Below are 13,636 nucleotides of genomic sequence, written 5' to 3'. Positions count from 1 at the left end.
GCAGGCTCAAAACAAAGACGAGCAGTGATGACAAAAGCAACACGTGATTTCTAGACAGCAAATGGCACAATTGTGACCACCGGATCGATCCTCACATCGTGCCCTGGATGATTCGTGACATCAGCACACTGCACGCACGATGCACACAGCCTTGTTTCGGACCACCAGCTCAACAGAGTCAAACTTGTGTCAATTTTACTTTAGATAGCAGCAGGATAATGAGAACACTAAAACAAGTTTAATCCCTGTTAGGAATAATAATTACACAAAGGCCATTTGGACATGTGTACCGGACAATGAAGGATGCAGTTGAGTAACTTTCCATTGTATAAAAAAAATAATAAGGCCCTTCTGTTTCTCCAGACAAAATTCTGCCCTGAAGGTAACCTACGCGACAGAGAGCATGAATGGGACGCGTCTCTCCTATTGTGGAGATCCTGGGATGTCTCACGGCTGCTTCTGTCGCCAAGTGTGCCAATGGGGCTTGGGTGAAGCTCGCAGGCTGCTGTGAAATCCGGGGCTCGGCTCACGAACCGGACTGCGAGGCTACCGAGTGGCCGTTGGAATGCCGAACAAGCATCCTAGAAAAGAGCGACTTGTTGACTCAAGGCAACGGTAAGGCGACCGATATGGAAAAAAATATTTTAATGATTCGCGGATTGAAATTTATTTTCATGTTCATGTTACATGCATTGAGTCGTGTGTGTGAGAATAAAATGTTGTTCGAGTGATATCTTGAAGGGGGTTAGTGCACTGTGCCCAGGACCGGTTAAGATATCACTCGCCACTGATGTTAGCCGCCCTCTCAAAAACACATTGTTATATTTATAACATACAATCAATTAATACAGTACATTTACAATGATTTATTAACGTTACTCAAATTAAATCAAGGCTGTCGGACTGAGATGAGAGTAGGTTCAAATTGGGTCTCAGCTGCCTGTGTTTAAGCTGGGATCAAAAGGGTGACCATCACCGGACTCGTAGCGAGCGTGCCAACCACCTGGCGAGCCATCGAACAAAGATGGTCACCGCAGCGTGTGCTTTCAGATGCCGCTTCTGCGTCCATCTGCAATGCTCTTTCTTCCGATATTAGAAAACCGCCGGAGCTATGCACTTTTAAATCTAGATTTTAAATGATTTCCTTAGAACTGCTTTTGGTGTTTAGTTTGTTCTCCTTTCCCCGCACCTTCGATCAGCACGGTTGGCTATGTACGGTGCGAAAGAAGTTCAACGTATGAATAAACGTACCGTGCTACCACTCCACCCCACCGTTCACCAACGTCCAATCGTCCACCCCTTTCAGTAATTTCATTCACTGTGGGAGCCGTTTTTACTGGAGATCAGCACGCGGGGAATGTGAAATGTTCCCCGAAGAGCTGGGCCGTAAGGGGGGGACACGAGGGATTAGATAGGAGGGCTGCAGTCCGCTCCCATCCCACACGGTCTTGTAAATTACCCGGCGAGAGGCCCGCGTACAGTGAAACCACAACAACCCACAAAAAACACTCCCTCTTACCCACTCGTTTGCTTTACTTATTTATTTCCATTATTGTTTTAACTCGGTGTAACGTATAGTCAAACCCAGTGCCACGCCAAGGTCGCTAGGGTTATTACAGTCTAATTTATAGAGGATGCTCATTGTTGTTTTTTTGTCGAGTTTGCATCCAAAAAAAAATCAGCGATTCTCATATGCGCGAATCACTTCATCGCCGTGAACGCAAGAACCGATTTCAATAAGGGGAATCATTTCAAGCCTGGTAATGTGAAGCAATATGATGGGCACAGCTTAACCACAGCTCAGGAAATTAGGGTCTGCTCTCACGCACAGAACTTTAAGATTACACGTACATACAGCCCTGCCGATCTACCGCTGGATGAAGATCTCTCCGCACCATACGGATAATGGGAAAGAAATGACCATGTTCGCTGGTCAGTGAAAGTTGGGGAAAGTGAGGGCAGCATAGATTTGGGAGCACTGAAGTAGATTACAACAATGCCTTTGGCGACATTGCCCTCCGCTACCATTGGCACGCATCAGTCTACAGCAACCTATTTGTGCACGGAAGTCACCCAACCGCAACCAGTATGCAGGCTCAAACCTGCTTAGCTCTTCCGATTCTAAAGTTTTTCAATGCATCATGTATCATGAGATTCAGAATCAACGTGAATCAGTGCATCATTAAACCCCTTGCTAACTGCATTATTTTCTTTCCCAGTCGTTTGAACAATGTTCGTGTTTCAGAAAATATCAGGCCCGCTGAGATTCAGTCGCTGGCATAACTTGGCCTGTCGTAGACAAAATTTATATCTCAAGTTAATGCCGCTCCCAGTAAAAGAAAGCTTTTGATGTGGTTTAAGCAAACATCCTTTCTCTTAACCGCAGATATAACAATTGCGGTGTATGGGTTTAAACGACAGAGTGAAGTGTGGAGAATAGCCACCTTGTACACCGCCAGACTTTGACAGGACCCTAATTAATACCTCCGTGTTAACATTTGCTTTAATAACTACCACGGAAAAAATTACTTTAAATATCGAACATTTGTGCTAATTGCAAACTAGTGGCATAGTTTTACGTAATTTACATTAAAAGTTAGTCGTTTATTTTTCTCTCTTTCTTATAAAACCCCCAGAATGTTTTTCCTACCAGTTTAAACGATGTAATGAGTCATATTCTTAGGTTTTTTCGGTAAAGTCACGTAGGTAAAACATTAAAATTAATAAAAGTAAAATAAAAAAAATCACGGGGAGGAATTCCACCTATCTGTTAGAGTTTTTAACAGACAACGAGAAAAGAAGTCACAGCTTCTCGAGACGCTGGCCTTCCTCAAGAGATGCCGAGATAACAAGGTAATACCCATCGCTTTCACACTCACATCCGCTGCTGTGTCCTCACCGAACTCTAAACAGATCTTATTTAAAGCTAGCCTATCACTAATCTCGGAGAGAATAAGGTTACTGCGATCTGAACTCGATAATTTAGACAAGACTCTCTTACAAACACATTTAATGTTAACACAAAAAATGTCACCTTCCGATTAAAACCACGTTGATAACATGACTTCTGCTTCTGCTGACTCAATGTCAGCCAAATGCAAAGCTAACCTGATTTCCAAATTCACCCTCCTATCTAAGAAGAAACTAGAGCCACACATCGCAAAGCTGGATGTTAACAAGACCGTGATTAATCAGAGTAACATCCCAATTTCTGACAATCTAAAAACGGTACTGGCCAAAGGACTAAATTTCGCCGTCACCCCTAAATATATACCAGTAGAGGATGTGATTTCTCAGATTGATGTAGCCCTCAGAGGCATAGGACACATCCATGCGGATGTAGCAAGAGCTGAAATAGCTACTATTCTTAAGAATGCTAAGAAACCCACTAGTAACATCAGCAAAAACGAACGCTCTGAACTCGCGGACCTAAAAAAGAGAGATGATATAGTCATCCTCTCGGCAGACAAGGGCAATGCCACGGTCATCATGGATAAAGATTCATACAACTGTAGTAAGTACTCAGGAGGCTTGACGACGGGATCGGAGGCACACTTATTTATTAACACAACTTGTATACAGTTAACGAGTATACACAGGACCTAAGGGGTAACGTCCCCTTACTCGGCTAACAGGGAGACACGACATCTAAGCCCCGCTAACCTAAGCCCAAGTCCTCCACTAGGGAGCTAAGGGAGGCTACCTGTCCCAGCCCTGGTCAAGCTGGGATCCGGCACCCTGAGTCCCCAGACCTGCTCGTCAGTCTGGGCTCTCGGGGCCACGCCACCGGCTAGCCCTGGTCAGCCCTTACAAGGACAGCGAGCCAGGGAAGCTCCGGGGCCTATTCTAGCTGGTCTTCCGTCTTCGCTGGTTAAAGCTGATACTTCGACCTCGAGCCCTCCGGCTCACCACCTTTTATAGTACTCGGCCCCCCCGGGAGGGGCCCGTGGGGGATGCAGGTGCGGACGTCGGTGCGAGCACCTCCTATGTGTACGGCCCTAACCACGCCCCTTGTGTTTGTTGGCCATCCGCTCCCATACACAATTACACCTCTACACAACAACAAAATCCTGGACCTTCTTAATGATGGGAGTTACTCCAAAATTAAAAACGATCCCACTAAAAGCCTAACGACAAAAACCAACAGTATCATCACGAGTTCGACTTCCCTTATCGAACCAAGCAAACGTCCCTCTCTAAAACCATCGGCGGCTAGACCTCCCAGACTCTATGGTCTTCCCAAGATCCATAAATAAGGCACCCCGCTACGACCCATCGTGTCGACGATAAACTCTCCTACGTACAAACTAGCCCGTTTTCTATCAGATACTCTGCTTCCCTTCACAGGCAAGACCTCTTCGGCAGTACTCAACTCAACCCAATTAGTCTCTATGGTTAAGGACATGGTACTATCTCCTGATGACATCCTCGTCAGTTTTGATGTAGTATCTTTGTTTACCAAAGTCCCAGTACCGGACACCCTAAAAATAATTGAGGACTAAGTCCAACATGGATTGAATTCTGATGTACCTGCGCTGGTTAGGCATTGCCTCACCAACACCTATTTTACCTGGAATGGCACCTTCTACAAACAGAATGAGGGTACCCCTATGGGCTCCCCCTTGTCACCAGTTATAGCAACATGTTCATGGAAAAGTTTGAATCAGACGCCATCCAGACATCCACCCTGCGTCCTTCCCTGTGGATGAGGTATGTGGATGACACTTTCGTCATCTGGCCACATGGCCTCCCAGCATTGAACCACTTCTTGGACCACATCAATTCTAGACACCCATCCATCAGATTCACCATGGAAGTGGAGAAAGATGGTAAACTACCATTCTTGGATATTCTGTTTGAGAGGAGGCCTGACGGATCCTTGGGACATTCTGTCTACAGGAAAGCCACCCACACAGATTCCTACTTGAAACCGGATTCCCACCACCACTCATCTCAAAAGAATTATCTCATCAAAACACTATACCACAGAGCCCATGGCATTTCTGACCAACACCACCTGGCCGGTGAATTAAGACATATACATCGGGCCCTCAGGATGAACGGATACTCTGACCGCACTATCCGCCAAGCTGTTTCTCCCACCACACAGAAACAGCCACATGAAACTCCGACCAAAACTATCACGTTACCATACATAGCAGGCGTGACCAAAAAGATCTCCAAAATTCTAAACAAACATAAGATCCAAGTCCGATTCAGTACAGTACATACAATCCGTGATCTGATTCCATCTGTGAAGGATGTCGTTCCTGACTTACAGTATCCTGGAGTCTACAAATTGAGTTGCAGTTGTGGTGATTGCTACATTGTAGAAACGAAACGTCATGTTTCTGATCGTGTCCGCGAGCACAAGTCAGATCTGAAACACGGCAGAACTGATTCTTCGGCCGTTGCCGATCATTGCTACAACTCTGTGGGCTCTCATGAAATTGTCTTTTCCGAGACCAAGGTGCTCTGCAAACCTCCTGGCTACCATCAAAGGTTTGTACACGAAGCCATACAAATATACAAACACAGACATAATTTCAACCGTGATGATGGTTACAAACTGAGTAATCATTGGAAAGATGTGATTAACCATGCAAAAAAGATTTAACTACACTTATTTGGACCATCTTATTTGACAGACAACTATTACAGGTTATTATAGACAGCCAGGCTTGTTTTACCATGTTTAGTTGTTTCTTTTTTCACACTATTGTTATGTAGGCCAGGCTTAGTCACAAACCGTACCTCTCCATAACAAAGGCTCAGCCTTTTGTTATGCAGTCGATTCTTAGTCTTAAGCCTCACCTTACCATATTAATAAAAAGTGTGCCGTACTTGGCCCTTCCCCTCTCCAACCATTATATATACGGAGTGGTAGCTCTTGTAATCTCTCATTTACTTGATACAGCTGTCGTGGCTGTGACGGTTCCACCTGAAGAGAGAAGCTTGTGTTGCCTCCGAAACGTCATGATTTGTATTTTATTTTACTTTTATTAATTTTAATGTTTTACCTACGTGACTTTACCGAAAAAACCTAAGAATATGAATCCTTGCAGTCACGAAAGCTTCAAATCTAGAATGGATGTAATGAGTCATCAATTAGTGTTGATTATTAAAGCTTCAAATGAGTTAAAGCATGAGCTTAAGAATCAATATTGAATCAATGCATCATTAAACCTCGAATACTAAGAAAACTATTTCTGCTGGCGATGAATTCACTGCTATGTTTAATAACGAAATCGACTCTTGAATGGAATCGCGATAATCCATCGTCGAGTGGAGGTCAATATTTGTTAACACTCCGAGCATTACTGTACATGTAATGGCGCTTTTGTCTGTCCACTGCTGGATGAGGGCCTCCCCATGACGTGCAGGTCCACGGGTGGGAGAGGGGTTATTTCACCATACTTCACCGCAGCTCGGTGAAGATGGGGGAGCACAGACGCACAGTCACCCGCCGTCTCAGTGAACAGAAGTTCAAGTGAACAGATGATAGGGACATAACCATTTAACGATTCACTGACTGATATTGATTCTTGCCTTCATGGAACATGCATCGAGCAAGTGGTGCTTATAAGAATACCATTTTCCGCCTATGCATAGTAGTGTGGCGTCGGGAATGCACATGGTATGCCGTCCCTATATACACTTACCTGCAGTTGCGGGAACAGGCCCATAGGGGGTGCCACCCTGAGCTTGGGAAGGTCAGGGAGAGCCAGACCATTAAGGGGCCAGGTTCTCCCCCCCCAGACCCCAGGTGAGGGGTTGAGGGGTTCTTCCAGAGTCCCCTGGAAAATTCCAGAGAGGGGGCGGTACCGGGGGCGGAGAGTCCCCGGGAGGTGTATAAAAGGGGCACCCGCAAGCACAGCTCGGGGCAGTGTTCCGAAGACCAAAAAGGAAGACCAACCTAGCTAGGGTCCTGGGACCACGGGACCCGACGTCCTTGTAAGGGCCGGGGACGAGCTCGGACCAGTGGTCAGGACCCGTACCTTGGCTGGGTCGGGTCAGTTAGCCTCCCCTAGAGCAAAGATAGCCGGAGTGCTGAGAGCCAGGTTAACCCAGTGTGAGGGCACGCTAGCCCGGAGGCTGTACCTCCATAGATAGTGGGAGTTAAGGGGAGTCTTGTACTGGTAGGAACAAAGTGGACCAGACCACCAATAGATGAATGCGTCCGTCCGTGTATCAACATCGCCCCCTACTGCAAACACTTGGCATGACCCTGTCCGACAAGATGGCCGCCCGCTCCCCCTGCGATCTGTGAATTAAACAAGATGGCCGTCACTTCCGGCGCCTCACGGCGAAACTTTTTGATCGACTGACTATGGGCGAACTCATTTATTCTGGTGGGTGAACAGTGGCGGGGAGGGGTGGAGGAGGAATTGATGATAAAAACAAACTTGCACCATCGTTACAGCTGCCGCGACGAGAGATGTGGGAGGAGAAGCGGCGACCGCTGCCTTGCAGGTGAGAGGTGCGTGTGTGTGTGCGCGTGTGTGCGCGTACGTGCGTGTGTGTATGTGTGTGCGTGTGTGTGTGCGTGTGTATGCGCGTGTGTGTGCGTGTGTGTGCGTGTGTATGCGCGTGTATGCGCGTGTGTGTGCGTGTCTGTGTGTGCGTGTGTGCGTGCGTGTGTGTATATGTGTGACTGTGTGCGTGTGTGTGCGTGCGTGTATGCGTGTCCGGCCCACTCGAGCGGCGTGATGAATGGGCGCTATTGGGCTTCGGATCGTTATTCACGGCGAACTGGAAGCGTAGCAACACAACTTCATTACGTGTGCGTGTGCGTGCGTGCATGTGTGTGTATGTGTGTGTGCGTGCGGTGTGTGTGCGTGTGTGTGCGTGTGTACGTGTATGTGCGTGTGTGCGCGTATGTGCGTGTGTGTGTGCGCGTGTGTGTGCGGTCGATATCCCTGTACCGGTATTAGTATTATTCCTACCAGCCCACCCCGCAGGGTCCTGTTTAAAGTTTATAAATAAACCGTGTTGCCTCTAAGACAACGTCTCCAGTCTCATCTGACCTCTGCTGCCCACAACGTAGCCCATAGTTGTCACTGTACTGCTGCTGTTATAGGACTACTGCAAGTTCAAACATAATGAATTCATTGGAGGGGGCTGGGCCAGCTCAGTGCTGTAATGTTATGCCCCTTTGAGCACCGAGCCAGGTATTGCTGAGATCCTATGTCTGGATCTCAGACTCTCTCCTGAGATTAGGCAAGGTTTCTCATGTGTAGCATGTCGCATGCGTTACCAATTCCCCCTCCCCAACCCTCCAATTCAATGAAATGCCACAATTCAAATTACAAACCGATTTGGAAATAAATATCTATTGCAGTGTTTGTTCCATCCGTCCCATTTATATTATCTAGTTTTTATCTTCATTGTTAGACTTGATTACCATAAAAAAAACATCACCGAGCATTTCGACTCTCCTTCAGAAGGATCCTGCAACTCCTCTTGCAGCATCGGAATCAGAATCTGCATTTATCCCAGAGAAATCCAATGAGCTATGAGGCTCTTTTTACAGATGTCAAGTAGGGGCGGGTCAGAATAAAGAATACACCTCTAGATATAAGGGGGTGACGTTGCTACGTGTAATACCAATTGAGTAATTTCCACGTATTGTTTTTTTAGCACCGGGATGTTCGCCCAATACCAGTTACATTAAATATATATTAGCTAAGGGGGGAGGGGAAGCAGAGAACTCGGAGGAAACTCAAGCAAAACAGAGGGAGAAGATGTAAACTCTGCACAGAAACGTGCTCGAGTGAGGATTCAAACCCAGGCCCTTCTTGCTGTGAAACAAGTGTTACCACTACGCGACCGTGTCACTCGCAGTGTCTGTCCTGTTGCGATGGCAATGTTTGCTTCATTCATATACTTTCTACGTGGCCTATCTCTACTGGAGTGGTGGTGCATTGCTTAGCACACTGTACTAATTAACTCAGCCACCCAACTTGAATTCCCGTCCACAAGTAACATAATTTACAAGTGATATCATAATCGGTGCACAGCCTCCCCTAGGTCAACTCGGTGTTACATGAGTACCTGGTGCGGTGTGTGTATATATCAACACTGGCGAGACCAAGGTGGCCGATCGTGCATGGCTCTGGCCACAACCATCCCCCTCGTGCGCCGTGCCGCCCTTCTTTGTGGGTGCCCTCTGGCACAGCACTGGCCCCAAAAGCCTTTGACTTTTGTGTTTTTTTCTTCACATTTGCACTCTCTGTGCATGTTAATATCCTTAGTCTCATGCACTCTATCATGATCTATTTCAGTTTTATCCTAAAAAGGGAAAAAATTATGCATAGAACATAATCGATTTTCAGGTATAATTTCAGGGCTACATTTGATGCAGTTATCTGGCCTGACCACCTGAATGTGAAATTATAGTCGTTGCTCTGCATCTACATCAACCATACAAGAGAAGAAGTGCTCGTATCGAAAGTCTACAAAATTAATGCCAAATAATTTAACCATGAATACCTGATGGTAAGGTTGATTTAACAACACGCAACTATGCGCACTGCAGAGTACAAAACCTCTCGCATTGTGCAATGCTGTACATCTTTGTGTGTTGTAAAATGTTTGCTTTCTGGCTGGCACTAGTCCTCCTGTAGGGATGACTTTCTCATCATTTAAATATTTGCGCCTCATAGGTTGACAGCGACTGGCGTGGGGAAAGGGGAATAGCAGATCGTATACATTGTTTTGCACCTATTGCATAAAGGATTAGCCCTATATTGACAATTCATTTGGCAGAGCCAGAAATGCAAACTGCTTGCTCAGCTGCACAGCTGAAGGACGGTGGAGGTTGTGTTGAGGAGATAGATCCTTCTCACCCACCCCTTCCCCGCCACCAACCTTCCCACCAATGTTTTCCAGACTGTGCTATCAGCATCGCGAAATGAGACGAATAATCTACACTCGCAGGGAAGTGCAAGCCCCCTCGTGCTGGGAGAATAGCCCACAGATGTAGATATTGCAGAGCTACCTCTGAGATCCCCTTCAAGTGATCTCTGATCCCCACGGTAAGGGGCAGCGCTTTCCCCACCCCCAAGAGTAGTGTTTTGCCACGTGACAGGCAAACCAATATTTAAACTCTCAAAGCTCGAATTTGCCCCAATTACATGCAGATTTAACCACATTTTACATAATGATTTTGTGGGCTATCATTGGTGACTGGGTTCAGACCACTGACTAACTACACCACCTTAGAATCTAGTTTAATAACAGACAGCTGCATGCACGAGAACTCAGGATCTCAGCCATAATGGTTCTCAGCTTTGACCTCTGGAGTCACCCGGTCACCTTCTGATAAGAAAAATCCCTTAAGGATGTCAGGCAAATGCTTGAGGAGTGGAGCTGATCACAATTGCAATGTGCGGCTCTGCTGATATTGTGAAATCTGTCGCTTTCGGCAATTTCGAAAGTTATTCTATGCTAGTTAATTTTACAACCCTTTGTCAATTCACAGGGGGCATGAAGGTTTTCCCAAGCTGTGTCGATCACAGAAGCTGTTTGACCACACTGAATCATGTGGGTCAGTGGAGAAGTGGATAGCACACTGTGCCATGAACCCAGCCACATGAGTACAATTATTGGCTGTGGAAAACATCAGTGGCGAATTATATCTTCACCAGTCCTAAACCCCACACCCCTCATCCTTCCCCAACCAGCACTAACCAGCAGAGTGGAAACGCGGGCCCTGAGCCCTGCTGCCGGTTCTGGGGTCATTCCTGTGGGCAGACTGAGCGTGGCCACGAGGCCTTGTAGAGGACTCTGCACAAGGGCCCAAATTGATTATTCAGCACACAGTGGGTGCATTAGGGAAGAAACCCAGAGGCAGCAGAGCGTGGAGTAAGTAATTAAGCCACCGTGCTGGCAGAACGGGCACGGTCTGCAACATTGTGGGAGCAAAACCAGTATCTGAAAGTTTATTGCAACCCAGGTAAAAAAAACAACCCAAGCACACGCACACAATATTAAATATATTAAACCTAGCTGAGACAATGTGATAAATATAACCAGTGGTGTTCTAAAACAGAAACAAATGTTGTTTCTGAATGGGGTCTCGCCTGACCACAGGCAGTTAAAAAGATCAATGGTAAAAGCATGAAATAAGACATCTTTAATTCTACCAACCAATTCCTGTGATCTAGCACTTTGAAGACTAGGATTGATGCATCACGTAGATATTTGTGAAACAAACAATTCCACTGGGTTGCGAGGTAGCCAGGAGATAGTGGCACGGCAAGCGGGTTTCATGAACCCGTCTGTGTGGACCTTTGAGTGCTGTCCCCTTTGTATGTGCAGTGGGTTGCATCTGGATTTCTGTTTTCCTCCCACATGCAAAGTTAATGTTAAAAAGGAATTATTCCAATTCAGCATTCTCCTGAAATAAAGATGAGCAACACTCCGGAAGGGTTTCTGAAGAAATTAATTACTATTATGATTCATAAATGGGTTTTTTGGGGTTAGGTCGTTCAAATAATGTGTGTCGCAACCCCCACCTCCACCCGACACAGCAAATTAATAAAAGTGTCACGATAATCCAACGTGCCACATTCATCACTGCTTCAGCAGCACCACCGGTGTTATTGTTGGAGAGTAATCTCGCAAGATTTAAATGGGTAACGACGATTAGTTGGAGAATATATCCAGCATCCTCAAGTTGCTAACTGGAGCTTAGTCCTTTTGAGATCTCAGATCTCGAGAGTAATAAATGTGGCACGATCGATTCACGTGACACTTTTTTATGAATCAACTATGTCAGGTGGGGGAGGGTTTACAACACATTCTTTTTGTTAACCAACCCAAATATTTTTTTCAAGAATCATAACATTTCTCGTGAAAGACTACGTATAAAATTGACTTCAAACATTATTATTCATATATTCACAAGTTGCACACCAATTAATCCATCTCCCTGTCATTCGCGCACAAAGCAGTGGCCGCGTGTTCTGCGTTCATTTCCATAACGAGGGCTTAACACGACGTCTCTGTCATTATTTGTGAAAAAAAACAGCGGCCACCTCCTTCCTCCCTCGCTTTGCCGTCGTTGGACGAGCGGCTGCAGACAATGCAAGTATCCGGCGATCTGAATTAAAATTAACATCGCGTCTCCAAGACAACCGTGCGAGGATAATCCGTTACATTGGACCACGTCGAATGTGGCCTGTCCACTTTGCGCTGATACAAAACCGATGAGAGCTGCTCCTGTCGATATGTGTGGTTGTACAAACCACTAGAATGGTCAAAGATAAAGTGCAATTGTTAAAAAGGTGCACTCATAATCATCATCAGCCATGTTTAACCCACTGCTGGGTGTCTCTCACGCTCCTGCAATGGAACAACCAATTTGGCTCTTGCATGTCATCTAATTTTATTTCTCCATCTCCACGGAAGCCATGCTCTCAGGCATATTCCCAACCTTTGGCTGCAACTCCGTCGTTAAGTCTCTGGTGACGTTGCCCTGCCAAAGTCAGCTTGTTTTTCTGAAGAGTCAACATAACGTCTCGAACTTGTGTGTTTTCTAATGCATGGGTTCACTCTTTCCGTCTCTCAATGTAATTCCAAACACGTACCTCTCCATGCTTTCTTGCATACTTCTCCCCTGCCAACGCAGGTATTACACATCGATTACAAGCTTTCATCTTTAAGCAGGTAAGTTGCTTTCCATTACTATGTTCAGTTTTCACAAAAGTGCTCTTCAACCTTCATCCATCCACCTTTTCATTTCATCACATTGCCAGAAGGTGGTAGACCAAATTGTGGACTCCATCTGATCCATTTGTACGGGATAGATTGTTGCCTCCTTGCACGTGTGTGAGGTTTCTCCAAGTGTTCCGGTTTTCTCCCACATGTAAACACTCATTACTCTATCAATTATACCTGAATATGAAGAGGATTCCACTTCCATCTGGAACCGCTTGCCCCCAATGCCCAAAGATCTGCAGATCCAGAATTGGACTGCTCAGCCAACCTCAAGAGCCACAACCAAACCTGATGGATGTCATCCTCGAACCCTGAGGAAATGGCGATGATTATGACTACATAGAAGACCACAGAGCTCAGGGGGATTTTTATCACTGGCAATGCCTGGCTGCAACCTTCCCGCAAGTCTGTGGTTCTTCGTGCCTCCGAGTCACGTTCTCTCTCTCTCTATGAAAGCGACTGAATGTGTGGCGCGTGAACAAAAGTTGAAATTATTACTATTAATTTGATCGCGGTCAACCTTCAATAGTTGCCCTGGTTACACACACTCAGCTGTGTTTTCTAGCCCTGTTGCTCCTACAGATTCCTTCAGCTGTTTAGCGAACTTATTTATTACCTTTGTTTGCTCATTTCAATCTTGAGCCCCATCACATGTGCAGCAGAGAAAATGGGAGACATTTGAAGCAAGCTGGACTTCGTTCTCAAGGACCAAACCCCAGGGACACTCTCCCGAAATCGGCCGAGACGAGGATCACAGAGGAGAAGGAGCGTAAGGGATCGGCTCATGCGGAGCAGCAAGACGGACTGTGGCGTGGCAGGACCATGTGGACATAGTGACAATGTGGGAAGACCTTCATACAGCAGTGGCTAGATCATGCCATAAGATAATGATTTAGCATTGAACCACACAGGG

General features: G+C 46.1%; 1 protein-coding gene and 1 long non-coding RNA gene across 2 annotated transcripts in view; one reads left to right on the top strand and one right to left on the bottom strand.

Annotated features, from left to right (window-relative positions):
* Window positions 1–13,636, bottom strand: part of LOC144947371 (cAMP-dependent protein kinase type II-alpha regulatory subunit-like) — a 100,398-nt gene that overhangs the window by 50,728 nt on the left and 36,034 nt on the right. The gene's annotated exons all lie outside the window — the stretch shown is intronic.
* Window positions 7,447–13,400, top strand: LOC144947372 (uncharacterized). Its single transcript, XR_013640035.1, has 3 exons — window positions 7,447–7,473; window positions 12,635–12,672; window positions 13,366–13,400. It is a non-coding gene; the product is annotated as an uncharacterized LOC144947372 (long non-coding RNA).

This window comes from Lampetra fluviatilis, chromosome 44 (assembly GCF_964198595.1).
Source record: "Lampetra fluviatilis chromosome 44, kcLamFluv1.1, whole genome shotgun sequence".
NCBI classification, from domain to species: Eukaryota; Metazoa; Chordata; class Hyperoartia; order Petromyzontiformes; family Petromyzontidae; genus Lampetra; species Lampetra fluviatilis.
Note: the sequence above shows the minus strand (reverse complement) of the source record. Positions and strands in the feature narration are given on the sequence as shown.